We start from the raw sequence: 14086 nt of genomic DNA, 5'->3' as shown, positions 1-14086 counted from the left end.
CCTAAAGAACATTGTGTATAGGCAATCCGAGTCAATAGTATGGTTATAAAGCTCACAGGAGGTATTACAAGTACATTGATTTACGAGGTTTTTAAACATATTGGTTACTTTTACACTTACAAACATTTTGGAAACAAACTTTGGTCTGGAATGTAACACCGAAAATTTCAAACAAATTTTCAATTTTTATAAAACATAATTCCATCGATATACATAAAAACAACCATTTTAATTATCCAACAAAACAGTACAAAATCCCAAGATCATAATATCAAGCTCCGAACGTGTGTGTATACGGATCAAGCCGGCGCCTTCCCGCGATCGTCACTAGTACCTGAAACAAATAACATCAACACTGTAAGCACAAGGCTTAGTGAGTTCCCCAAAATACCACATATAACACATATTAGCCACTCTAGGCTATAACTCTGTGGGTCCGTGCACCCAAACTCTGTGAACCCTCAGGTTCTAACTCTGATTAACATGCACCACATAAATCACATAGAAATCATGCAGTACAACACACAACATACAAAGCATACAAATACTCTATCACATAACTCTGGTTACCTACTCAAGGTAAAGTATAGTGAGAAGACTCACCTCGCGTATCTCGGTATCTCACGAATCCTGGAAATCCCTCGTGCTCAATCCTCCGAGCTCTAATCCTCCTATAACATTATATGCTTCTAATTAACACTTTATATCTCTAAGGTTGACTATCAATAAGGAGTCAACACTGGTCAACTCTGGTCAACGGTCAACGGTCAACTCTGACCGGACTCGGCGAGTACCAAGGCGACTCGGCGAGTCTGGGCGTATACACCAATTTCCCTGGAATCCTCCCTTGACACGTCGAGCATTCACTCAACTCGACGAGTTCCACCTGGCATGAGTTGTGGGGCCACCACGACTCAACTCGCCGAGTCTCAAAACAACTCGGCGAGTCCAGTTTGACTCAATCCACCGGTCCATTCTGACTCCCCCTTGAGTCACTGAGTCCACCCTCCCCAACTCGGCGAGGCCACTCACTGTGTGGTCGGGCAACATTCATGCTACTCGTCGAGTCTGTTCTTCGGACTCGGCGAGTCCGTGCCATGCACTGACTCAATCTTGCTCTAAAGGTCAGATCCAGTCCATTAATCCATAGATCCAGTCCCTCCAAGCTCATTTAGCACGTAAAGTTACAATCTTGATGCACATACAACCTCTATATGACCATATATGACGTTTTTGACTCATTTACTACAACACAAGGTCATGGACTCCATTGTCATACATAAAGCTTGATGAGTGAGGCTCTCTGGACCTCTATGGGTCCAGATCCATAACCTCAACTCGAGGAGGGAACCAATGGGCACCAAATCATCCCATAAATGACCATCATAAGCCCTAAATTGCATAATGCTTCACCAAACAGAAAATAGTCCGAGATCATACCTCTAGAGTGATGATCTAAGCTCCAAATCCACGAAATAGCAACCACCTTTGCTTCCTCTTGCCTAGAGTCTCCTTCTTCTTGCTAAATAACACACACAAGGTCAAGAAATGCTCCTTTCTCTTCACAAATCGCTCAAGAACACAAGGGTCTCTCACTAAGGGTTGGGTGAGCACAAATGACGGCCATAAGGCCCTTTAAATAGGCCTTAAACCCGGAAATTTAGGGTTTCGTTGCACAGCGCAGACTCGCTGAGTCCATATCCTGGACTCGCCGAGTCCAGGCGCGCTCCATTGCCCAAATTCGCGTCCCTACTCGGCGAGTCTGAGCTCCAACTCGCCGAGTCCCCCTCACAATACCACAAAATTAAATTTACAAGATACCTGGTAAAAATCCGGATGTTACAACTCTCCCCCACTAGAACTAGACTTCGCCCTCGAAGTCTCGCTCTAAAACAGCTCCGGATGCTGCTCCCGCATCATACCCTCTGGCTCCCAGGTCATTTCTGATCCCCTCCGATGTTGCCACTGAACCAATACCAGAGGTACCTCCTTGTTCCTCAAAATCTTGATCTTCCGATCCCTAATGGCCACTGGTCTCTCAGCATAATTCAGGCTTGCATCTACCTGAATATCCTCTAATGGAACCACTGCCGACTCATCGGCTATACATTTCCTCAACTGCGATACATGAAAAGTGTTGTGAATCTGCCCCAACTCTGCTGGTAACTCCAGCCGATAGGCTACCCGGCCTACCCTTGCAATCACACGAAATGGATCTATAAATCGGGGCCCCAATTTGCCCCTCTTCCTGAACCGGATCACTCGTTTCCAAGGAGAAACCTTCAGGAGAACGAAGTCGCCGACCTGAAATTCCAGCTCGGACCGGCGCCAATCCGAATAACTCTTTTGTCGGCTCTGAGAGGTCAATAACCTCTGTCTGACCAGCTGTATCTGCTCTGTCGTCTGATTCACGATCTCTGTACTACCCATTACCCTTTGCCCAACCTCTCCCCAACCAGAAATCGCACTTGGAAAACTTTGCATAAAGTTTCTCCGATCTCAAAACTCCAAGAACCTCCCTCAAATACTCCTCGTGCTGCTCTCTAGATCTCGAATATACCAGAATATCATCAATGAACACAATCACCGACCGATCCAACATCGGCTGACATACCCTGTTCATGAGGTCCATGAACACAACCAGGGCATTGGTGAGCCCAAAAGGCATCACCACAAACTCATAATGCCCATAACGTGTCCTGAATGCTGTCTTCTGGACGTCCTCGTCCCGCACTCTCACCTGATGATAGCCCGACCTCAAATCAATCTTGGAGAACCAAGATGCTCCCTGCAACTGATCGAATAAATCGTCGATCCTCGGCAACGGGTAACGGTTCTTGACCGTCAGCTTATTCAATTCCCGGTAATCAATACACATGCGATGCGAGCCATCTTTCTTCTTCACAAACAGGATGGGTGCTCCCCATGGCGAGCTACTCGGCCCAATAAACCCCTTCCCCAGCAACTCCTGAAGTTACGAGGATAACTCTTGCATCTCTGGAGGCGCAAGGCGATACGACACCTTAGCGATAGGCGCGGCTCCCGGAACCAAATCGATACCAAACTCCACTTGCCTCACGGGAGGCACACCTGGTAACTCTTCGGGAAAGACATCTGGAAACTCATGCACCACCGGAACTTCATCCACCGAACTCGGTCTCTCGGAGATCACTTGCGTATCCATCACATACGCCACAAAACCCTTATAGCCCTGCTGTAAACACTGCCTCGCCCTAGCAGCCGAACAAAAGGCTGATCCAGAACGTGTACCCTCGCCGTAAACCGAAAGAACTCCCCCACTAGGATCTCGTATAGTCACCAGCTGACGCTCGCAATCGATAACCGCACCGAATCGGCTCAACCAGTCCATGCCCACTATAACACAGACATCACCCATCGCAATAGGAATCAGGTCGATCGGGAACTCAACCCCAAAAATCTCCAATACACATCCCCGGAGGACCTCTGTGGCACAAATCACTCTGTCGGCGGCTATGGAAACCCGTAGGGGACGACTCAGTGCCCCACGACTAACACTGATATGCTGACTAAATGTCAAAGATACAAAAGATCGACTCGCACCCGAGTCAAATAACACTAAAGCAGGTACAGAATTCACAAGGAAGGTACCTATGCATGGCATAATATAAGCATAATATCTCAACACCATAAATAAATAATAAAAAAAAGGAAGCGTACCAGCCACAACGTCGGGTGCAGCGCGGACCTCTTCCGCAGTCATCTGAAAGGCTCTCCCCCGAGCCCTCGGTGCCTCGGCCTTCACGGGCCGACTCTCCGTAGCAGTAGCTCTGATGGCGGCGGGAGCAGACCCCTGAGATGCTCCGCACAGCAGCGGACACTCTGCCTTCCGGTGTCCGGTCTGGTTGCAGTGGAAGCACACTGCAAATCCCTTGGGGCAGTCCTTGGCCATATGCCCCTCCTTGCCACATTTGTAGCAAGACCCTGCTCGACAGACTCCATCGTGACCCTTGCCGCACTTTCCACAAGTGCGGCCCTTCTGGCTCCCGGGTCTGGGATCAGCGGGCTTGGCCTGCTTGGCTGCCGGCTGGGACTGTGCCGGCCGCCGATCCCTCCCCAGAGACTCCGCCTCCTCCCTGGCCTGAGTCTCAAGCTCAATCTCCCTCTTCCGAGCATTTGCCTGAAGCTCGGCAAATGTCCGATACGAGGAGTTCGCAGCGAACTCCCGAATATCCCGTCTCAGAATGCTCAGGTAACGGCTCATACGTGCCTGCTCGGTGGACACGTGCTCAGGGCAGAACATCGCCCTCTCATGAAACTTCCTCGTAATCGCTGTAACTGACTCGGTACCCTGCTTGAGGGTCAGAAACTCCTGTGCCAGACGCTCCCTCTCCACCTGAGGAACGTACTCATCTTGGAACATGGTAGTGAACCTCTCCCAGGTCACTGCCGAAAGCTCAGTCGGTGTGAAGTGCGCCGTCACAAACTTCCACCAGTCCTTCGCTCCCAAGCGAAGCTGGTTCAGCGCGAACCGAACCTTCAAATGCTCAGGGGACGAGCAAGTGAAGAAGCATCCCTCCATATCAGATATCCACCTCATAGCTGCCACCGGATCCTGCGTACCATCAAACTCTGGTGGCTTGGTGTTGCTGAACTCCCTAAACAATGTCGCATCACCTCCCTGGGGTCTTGCCGCAGCAATCGCTGCGGTAGCCGCTGCAACAGCAGCCTCAGAAAGAGCGGCATAGCGCTCGTCAAATGTCTCAATCAACGCGGTCTTAATAGACCCGAACATCTCTGGTATCTCAGCTCTGATGACCGCAGCCACCTCCTCATGAATGATCTGTCGAATCTCCTCATCACTAGCTCTGGCATCCTCTGGCATATGACGTGTCCTCACCATGATCAACCTCTGAAATACAACATGCGATAATTAGACTTCGCTCGAACACTCTTACATTCGACAATCCACCCCTCCTTGATCCTTGGCATCCCAAGATTCTTATTTGGACTGTGTACCGCACCGGTGCTTTCAGTAGTACGGGCCCAATACTATTGTCCGCACCGTCTCAGTACACACCCCAAATATTCCTCTTCGGATCCCAATCCCCAAGTACTCTATTATACTTAAATCACTTTTGAAATAGATCTCACACAAAGCCCTAGCTGCTACCTAATTACTCTCAGCATCTCATAGCAGCTCACCCCTCCCTAGGCTAAGGCATCACAAAATAGGCCACTCTAGTCCTATTAGCAATACCTAGCCTACTCTAGCATGCAAACACATCACATTAATAATAATTATCACATAATATAAAGGTATTTTGGGAATTCACCGTTCGGGCACTGGCTGATCGTACACACGTTTCTTCCTGGAAAATCTTTTACTCTTAGAAAATTTTGGTTTTATTTTGAAATATCTCTTCAATTCCTCAGTTTGAGTTCGAATACCCCCGAAGGTGTACCCGAATCCCTCAAACCAAGGCTCTGATACCAATTTGTAACACCGAAAATTTCAAACAAATTTTCAATTTTTATAAAACATAATTCCATCGATATACATAAAAACAACCATTTTAATTATCCAACAAAACAGTACAAAATCCCAAGATCATAATATCAAGCTCCGAACGTGTGTGTATACGGATCAAGCCGGTGCCTTCCCGCGGTCGTCACTAGTACCTGAAACAAATAACATCAACACTGTAAGCACAAGGCTTAGTGAGTTCCCCAAAATACCACATATAACACATATTAGCCACTCTAGGCTATAACTCTGTGGGTCCGTGCACCCAAACTCTGTGAACCCTCAGGTTCTAACTCTGATAAACATGCACCACATAAATCACATAGAAATCATGCAGTACAACACACAACATACAAAGCATACAAATACTCTATCACATAACTCTGGATACCTACTCAAGGTAAAGTATAGTGAGAAGACTCACCTCGCGTATCTCGGTATCTCACGAATCTTGGAAATCCCTCGTGCTCGATCCTCCGAGCTCTAATCCTCCTATAACATTATATGCTTCTAATTAACACTTTATATCTCTAAGGTTGACTATCAATAAGGAGTCAACACTGGTCAACTCTGGTCAACGGTCAACGGTCAACTCTGACCGGACTCGGCGAGTACCAAGGCGACTCGGCGAGTCTGGGCGTATACACCAATTTCCCTGGAATCCTCCCTTGACACGTCGAGCATTCACTCAACTCGACGAGTTCCACCTGGCATGAGTTGTGGGGCCACCACGACTCAACTCGCAGAGTCTCAAAACAACTCGGCGAGTCCAGTTTGACTCAATCCACCGGTCCATTCTGACTCCCCCTTGACTCATTGAGTCCACCCTCCCCAACTCGGCGAGGCCACTCACTGTGTGGTCGGGCAACATTCATGCTACTCGCCGAGTCTGTTCTTCGGACTCGGCGAGTCCGTGCCATGCACTGACTCAATCTTGCTCTAAAGGTCAGATTCAGTCCATTAATCCATAGATCCAGTCCCTCCAAGCTCATTTAGCACGTAAAGTTACAATCTTGATGCAGATACAACCTCTATATGACCATATATGCTGTTTTTGACTCATTTACTACAACACAAGGTCATGGACTCCATTGTCATACATAAAGCTTGATGAGTGAGGCCCTCTGGACCTCTATGGGTCCAGATCCATAACCTCAACTCGAGGAGGGAACCAATGGGCACCAAATCATCCCATAAATGACCATCATAAGCCCTAAATTGCATAATGCTTCACCAAACAAAAAATAGTCCGAGATCATACCTCTAGAGTGATGATCTAAGCTCCAAATCCACGAAATAGCAACCACCTTTGCTTCCTCTTGCCTAGAGTCTCCTTCTTCTTGCTAAATAACACACACAAGGTCAAGAAATGCTCCTTTCTCTTCACAAATCGCTCAAGAACACAAGGGTCTCTCACTGAGGGTTGGGTGAGCACAAATGACGGCCATAAGGCCCTTTAAATAGGCCTTAAACCCGGAAATTTATGGTTTCGTTGCACAGCGCAGACTCGCTGAGTCCATATCCTGGACTCGCCGAGTCCAGGCGCGCTCCATTGCCCAAATCCGCGTCCCTACTCGGCGAGTCTGAGCTCCAACTCGCCGAGTCCCCCTCACAATACCACAAAATTAAATTTACAAGATACCTGGTAAAAATCCGGATGTTACAACTCTCCCCCACTAGAACTAGACTTCGCCCTCGAAGTCTCGCTCTAAAACAGCTCCGGATGCTGCTCCCGCATCATACCCTCCGGCTCCCAGGTCATTTCTGATCCCCTCCGATGTTGCCACTGAACCAATACCAGAGGTACCTCCTTGTTCCTCAAAATCTTGATCTTCCGATCCCTAATGGCCACTGGTCTCTCAGCATAATTCAGGCTTGCATCTACCTAAATATCCTCTAATGGAACCACTGTCGACTCATCGGCTATACATTTCCTCAACTGCGATACATGAAAAGTGTTGTGAATCTGCCCCAACTCTGCTGGTAACTCCAGCCGATAGGCTACCCGACCTACCCTTGCAATCACACGAAATGGACCTATAAACCGGGGCCCTAATTTGCCCCTCTTCCTGAACCGGATCACTCCTTTCCAAGGAGAAACCTTCAGGAGAACGAAGTCGCCGACCTGAAATTCCAGCTCGGACCGGCGCCTATCCGCATAACTCTTTTGTCGGCTCTGAGCGGTCAATAACCTCTGTCTGACCAGCTGTATCTGCTCTGTCGTCTGATTCACGATCTCTGTACTACCCATTACCCTTTGCCCAACCTCTCCCCAACATATGGGAGCCCGACACCTCCTACCATACAACAGCTCAAAGGGCGGCATACCGATGCTCGAATGATGGCTGTTATTGTAGGAAAACTCTGCCAAGGGCAAATACGTATCCCAACTACCCCCGAAGTCCAATACACATGCTCGAAGCATGTCCTCAAGTGTCTGAATCGTCCGCTCACTCTGGCCGTCGGTCTGGGGGTGATATGCGGTACTAAAATGCAGCTTAGTACCCAACTCCTCATGAAATTTCTTCCAGAACCGGGAAGTGAAACGCACATCGCGGTCTGAAACAATCGAGATCGGCACCCCATGCCGAGATACAACCTCCCTCACATAAATCTCCGCCAACTTCTCCGCTGAAGAACTCTCACCGATGGCAAGAAAGTGAGCGCTCTTTGTCAACCTATCCACAATCACCCAAATTGCATCGACTCCTCTGGAAGTCCTCGGCAATTTGGTGATGAAATCCATAGTGATCTGTTCCCATTTCCACTCGGGAACCTCCAATGGCTGCAACTTGCCATGCGGTCTCTGGTGTTCGGCCTTTACCCTTCGACAGGTCAAACACCTTTCGACAAACCATGCGACATCCCTCTTCATACAAGGCCACCAATACTCCTTTCTTAAGTCCAAATACATCTTTGTAGCCCCGGGATGGATCGAGAATTTCGATCTATGAGCCTCCTCCATCAATGTAGTACACGTACCACCCACAAACGGTACCCAGATCCGGCCCTGATAAGTCATAAGCCCTCGACTATCCAATACAAACTCAGAAACCAACCCAACGACCCGCTCTCTCTTCTGCATCTCCGGACGCACCGCCTCGACCTGTGCCCCACGAATGGCGTCCAGAACTGGAGCTATCACGGTCAATCTCAAACATACATTTCGCAGTGGAGTACTCTCCGCCCTGCGACTCAACGCGTCGGCTACCACATTAGCCTTGCCCGAGTGGTACAAGATCTCGCAATCATAATCCTTGACCACATCTAACCATCTTCTCTGCCGCATATTTAGGTTAGGCTGATCCATCAAGTACTTCAAGCTCTTATGGTCCGTGTAAATCGTACAACGAACCCCATACAAGTAGTGCCGCCAAATCTTGAGGGCGAACACCACTGCCCCCAACTCCAAATCGTGTGTGGGGTACCTCGTCTCGTGAGGCTTCAACTGCCTCGATGCATATGCTATCACATGTCCCTTCTGCATCAGTACCGCTCCCAGTCCTAAAATCGATGCATTACAGAATACCAAAAAACCTTCCATCCCTTCCGGAAGAGCTAATACCGGAGCTTCACACAACCTCTGGCGAAGCGTCTCAAAGGAGGTCTGCTGCTCGAGACCCTATAAAAATGTAACACCCTTCCGGGTCAATCTGGTGAGTGGAACCGCAATCTTGGAGAAATCCTTAATAAACCTCTGATAATACCCTGCCAACCCAAGGAAACTCCGAATCTCAGAAGGTGACCTTGGCACCTCCCACCTCATCACTACGTCAACCTTGGCCGGATCGACCAATATCCCCTTCTGGTTAACGAGATGTCCCAGAAACTGGACCTCCCGCAACTAGAAATCGCACTTGGAAAACTTTGCATAAAGTTTCTCCGATCTCAAAACTCCAAGAACCTCCCTCAAATGCTCCTCGTGCTGCCCTCTAGATCTCGAATATACCAGAATATCATCAATGAACACAATCACCGACCGATCCAACATCGGCCGACATACCCTGTTCATGAGGTCCATGAACACAGCCGGGGCATTGGTGAGCCCAAAAGGCATCGCGACAAACTCATAATGCCCATAACGCGTCCTGAATGCTGTCTTCTGGACATCCTCGTCCCGCACTCTCACCTGATGATAGCCCGACCTCAAATCAATCTTGGAGAACCAAGATGCTCCCTGCAACTGATCGAATAAATCGTCGATCCTCGGCAACGGGTAACGGTTCTTGACCGTCAGCTTATTCAATTCCCGGTAATCAATACACATGTGATGCGAGCCATCTTTCTTCTTCACAAACAGGATGGGTGCTCCCCACGGCGAGCTACTCGGCCGAATAAACCCCTTCCCCAGCAACTCCTGAAGTTGCGAGGATAACTCTTGCATCTCTGGAGGCGCAAGGCGATACGGCACCTTAGCGATAGGCGCGGCTCCCGGAACCAAATCGATACCAAACTCCACTTGCCTCACGGGAGGCACACCTGGTAACTCTTCGGGAAAGACATCTGGAAACTCACGCACCACCGGAACTTCATCCACCGAACTCGGTCTCTCGGAGATCACTCGCGTATCCATCACATACGCCACAAAACCCTTACAGCCCTGCTGTAAACACTGCCTCGCCCTAGCAGCCGAACAAAAGGCTGATCCAGAACGTGTACCCTCGCCGTAAACCGAAAGAACTCCCCCACTAGGATCTCGTATAGTCACCAGTTGACGCTCGCAATCGATAATAGCACCGAATCGGCTCAACCAGTCCATGCCCACTATAACACAGACATCACCCATCGCAATAGGAATCAGGTCGATCGGGAACTCAACCCCAAAAATCTCCAATACACATCCCCGGAGGACCTCTGTGGCACAAATCACTCTGTTGGCGGCTATGGAAACCCGCAGGGGCCGACTCAGTGCCCCACGACTAACACTGATATGCTGACTAAATGTCAAAGATACAAAAGATCGACTCGCACCCGAGTCAAATAACACTAAAGCAGGTACAGAATTCACAAGGAAGGTACCTATGCATGGAATAATATAAGCATAATATCTCAACACCATAAATAAATAATAAAAAAAAGGAAGCGTACCAGCCACAACGTCGGGTGCAGCGCGGACCTCTTCCGCAGTCAGCTGAAAGGCTCTCCCCCGAGCCCTCGGTGCCTCGGCCTTCACGGGACGACTCTCCGTAGCAGTAGCTCTGATGGCGGCGGGAGCAGACCCCTGAGATGCTCCGCGCAGCAGCGGACACTCTGCCTTCCGGTGTCTGGTCTGGTTGCAGTGGAAGCACACTGCAAATCCCTTGGGGCAGTCCTTGGCCATATGCCCCTCCTTGCCACATTTGTAGCAAGACCCTGCTTGACAGACTCCATCGTGACCCTTGCCGCACTTTCCACAAGTGCGGCCCTTCTGGCTCCCGGGTCTGGGATCAGCGGGCTTGGCCCGCTTGGCTGCCGGCTGGGACTGTGCCGGCCGCCGATCCCTCCCCAGAGACTCCGCCTCCTCCCTGGCCTGAGTCTCAAGCTCAATCTCCCTCTTCCGAGCATTTGCCTGAAGCTCGGCAAATGTCCGATACAAGGAGTTCGCAGCGAACTCCTGAATATCCCGTCTTAGAATGCTCAGGTAACGGCTCATACGTGCCTGCTCGGTGGACACGTGCTCAGGGCAGAACATCGCCCTCTCATGAAACTTCCTCGTAATCGCTGTAACTGACTCGGTACCCTGCTTGAGGGTCAGAAACTCCTGTGCCAGACGCTCCCTCTCCACCTGAGGAACGTACTCATCTCGGAACATGGTAGTGAACCTCTCCCAGGTCATTGCCGAAAGCTCAGTCGGTGTGAAGTGCGCCGTCACAAACTTCCACCAGTCCTTCGCTCCCAAGCGAAGCTGGTTCAGCGCGAACCGAACCTTCAAATGCTCAGGGGACGAGCAAGTGAAGAAGCATCCCTCCATATCAGATATCCACCTCATAGCTGCCACCGGATCCTGCGTACCATCAAACTCCGGTGGCTTGGTGTTGCTGAACTCCCTAAACAATGTCACATCACTTCCCTGGCTAAGACCTCATTCACCCACCATTGATCACACCAAATTTTCTTCAAACACTCCCTTATACATCCTCTCAAACACAAGAATATTTCATCCATCCAACCCTTGCATTTTCGTGATCTTGAGTGTGTGATACCAAAAATACATCATCAAGGTCCATCATCTTGGTAAGATACCTTATATTCTTGTGTTTAACTTCATCATATGACAAATCCTTCATCCATGCTCTAGATCCATCTTAGGTTTGAAAAAGTTCACTCAAGAAGCTTACTAGGGCCGAGATCTCATTCATTCTTTATCAAAATCCGAAATCATCAACCAATGTGAGTTCATACCCCTTATTTTCGGTTTATACTATGTTTTCCGGGAGAATACAAGATCTTTTATGTAGATTTATGAGTATATGCATGATTTTGTGTGTTTTTCATGATATAAATGTGATTATGGGTTAGAAACTTCATAAACTTGAAAATATGCTAAGTTATGATGATATCTATAGAACATAACACTCATCACACCTTATTTATGCAAAGAAAATGTTTAAAACACTTCAAAGTTGTTTAAAACTAAGAAAATTGCATAAGGGGGCCAAAAATAACAAAATAATCAAAAATAAGGTTATTATATGTGATTCACGGTTTTAAGGGACCAAAAAGGATTTATTTTTGATAAATATGAATCTTTATGATATTGGTGATTTTAAAAGGGCTAAACGTGTAAATTTTCATAAATGGGCCTCCTTTTGGGCTTTCACGGTTTTGGGCTAAAATTGTAGAATTTTTGGACATAAGTGTCATTTTAAACAAAGTTGAGCCAAAAATGTATATTTTTGGTTTTAAGGACCAAAAATGTATTTTTACAAAAATGGGCCTTTTATGTCAATTTGATAAATAGCTAAACTTAACAACAAATGGATCAATTACGTCATTTACACTTCTTATTGGGTCTGGAATATAATCTACATGTTTCGTGCGCCTTAGTTGTCCTCTTACATGTTTATTGGTCCTGGAATATACTTTATATGTTTATTGTGCCTTCGTGGTCCATCTACATGCTTGATGACTTCACACATTCACATACATACTCGTTGGGCTTTGAAAACTAAATATATACACGAAAACAATATACACTGTGCAAATCCATATCCGCGTAAATTCAGTTAAGGATCTTGTGAGACACTTCGTTTGGCACCTATTGAGTGTACAATAGTAGCTTGTAATTATAACCAGAGTCTCCTGGAGAGAGAGCGGGAGTTTGTGTATCGATCTATATGGGGGTGACACCCCACACATAAGTTGTTCGCTACAGCTAGACTAGGCCAGTCTAGGGTGACAACCCTTACCTTAAACAAATCGGCATCTAAAAGACATCATGATAGGCGAAATTGTCATTATCAGGTATGGTTATAACGACTCGTTTAGAGGAATTAACACCATTATAAAATTTACGGAAAACAATTTTTGTTGATAACACGGTAACATACACGCACTGATACTCAGCCTTGGGTGTTGAGATCACTACATTTTCATAAGCAGACAACATCGGGTTGTCTGGGATCATTCACTTTATACTCTTACAAACATTAACACATATGCATTAATACAAGATCGGACACAAACATTTCAAATCGTTTTTAGGAAAATATCAGACTTTCTAGCAATTACAAAGTAATACAAAACATTTTACTCAAACATGCTTACGAACTCACAAACATTATATATGTTGACCTTTTCAAATTAACTTGTATTCTTAGGAAATCGTTGAGCAGGTTGGTCAGCAAGAATACCTAGATATTTTGTTTTGTTTTGTCATCATCATACTTTGGATATTTTGGCATGTAATATTGAAATACAATACTTGATGTAAACAATGACAGTTGTAATATTGCATATGTGATGATGATGATGGTGTTTTGTTTCAATTATATACATTGTGATGATACTACAAGAATGAAGTCACCCAAGCCCCCAGACGTTTCCGCCGTCTGGTTCGGGGGTGTGACAGATTGGTATCAGAGCATTGTTTATAGTGAACTAACATATCTAATCATGCAAGATATGCAACTATAAATACAACGGGACTAAAATACTCTCAACAAGATAATTAAAATCCATACCTATGTGTATATTTTAGGGTAGTAACATAATAAGAAACAGTAAAACTCATTCGAGGATTTGAACATCGCAGTTAAATCCGAACAAATATGTAGTCGTATTGGGGGTAAATTTAGGCTAATCAACTACATTTATTCAAAATACGACCAACATGTGTTCGGGAGTGATCGTAATGGTCAATGAACCAAAAACTTATCATCTAATTATCCAAAGAGTTATGGAACAAAACCTAAACAATTAAAATATTATAAAGCATTTTAGAATGCTATGTTTAAACACTCCTCACACACTTCTCACCCCTCTATTTCTCGCACAGTCATCATGGAAGAGTTCCAACAGGGTATCCTTTGCTATCTGGCCCTGGTGGTCACTGGGTTGATCGAGGGAGAATCTGGTATGATTCAATGGGCAAATCCAGGT

The sequence above is a fragment of the Lactuca saligna genome, chromosome 5, assembly GCF_052625555.1.
Source record: "Lactuca saligna cultivar CGN05327 chromosome 5, ASM5262555v1, whole genome shotgun sequence".
Lineage (NCBI taxonomy): Eukaryota > Viridiplantae > Streptophyta > Magnoliopsida > Asterales > Asteraceae > Lactuca > Lactuca saligna.
The sequence above is the reverse complement of the archived record's forward strand: the minus strand, read 5'-3'. Positions refer to the sequence as shown.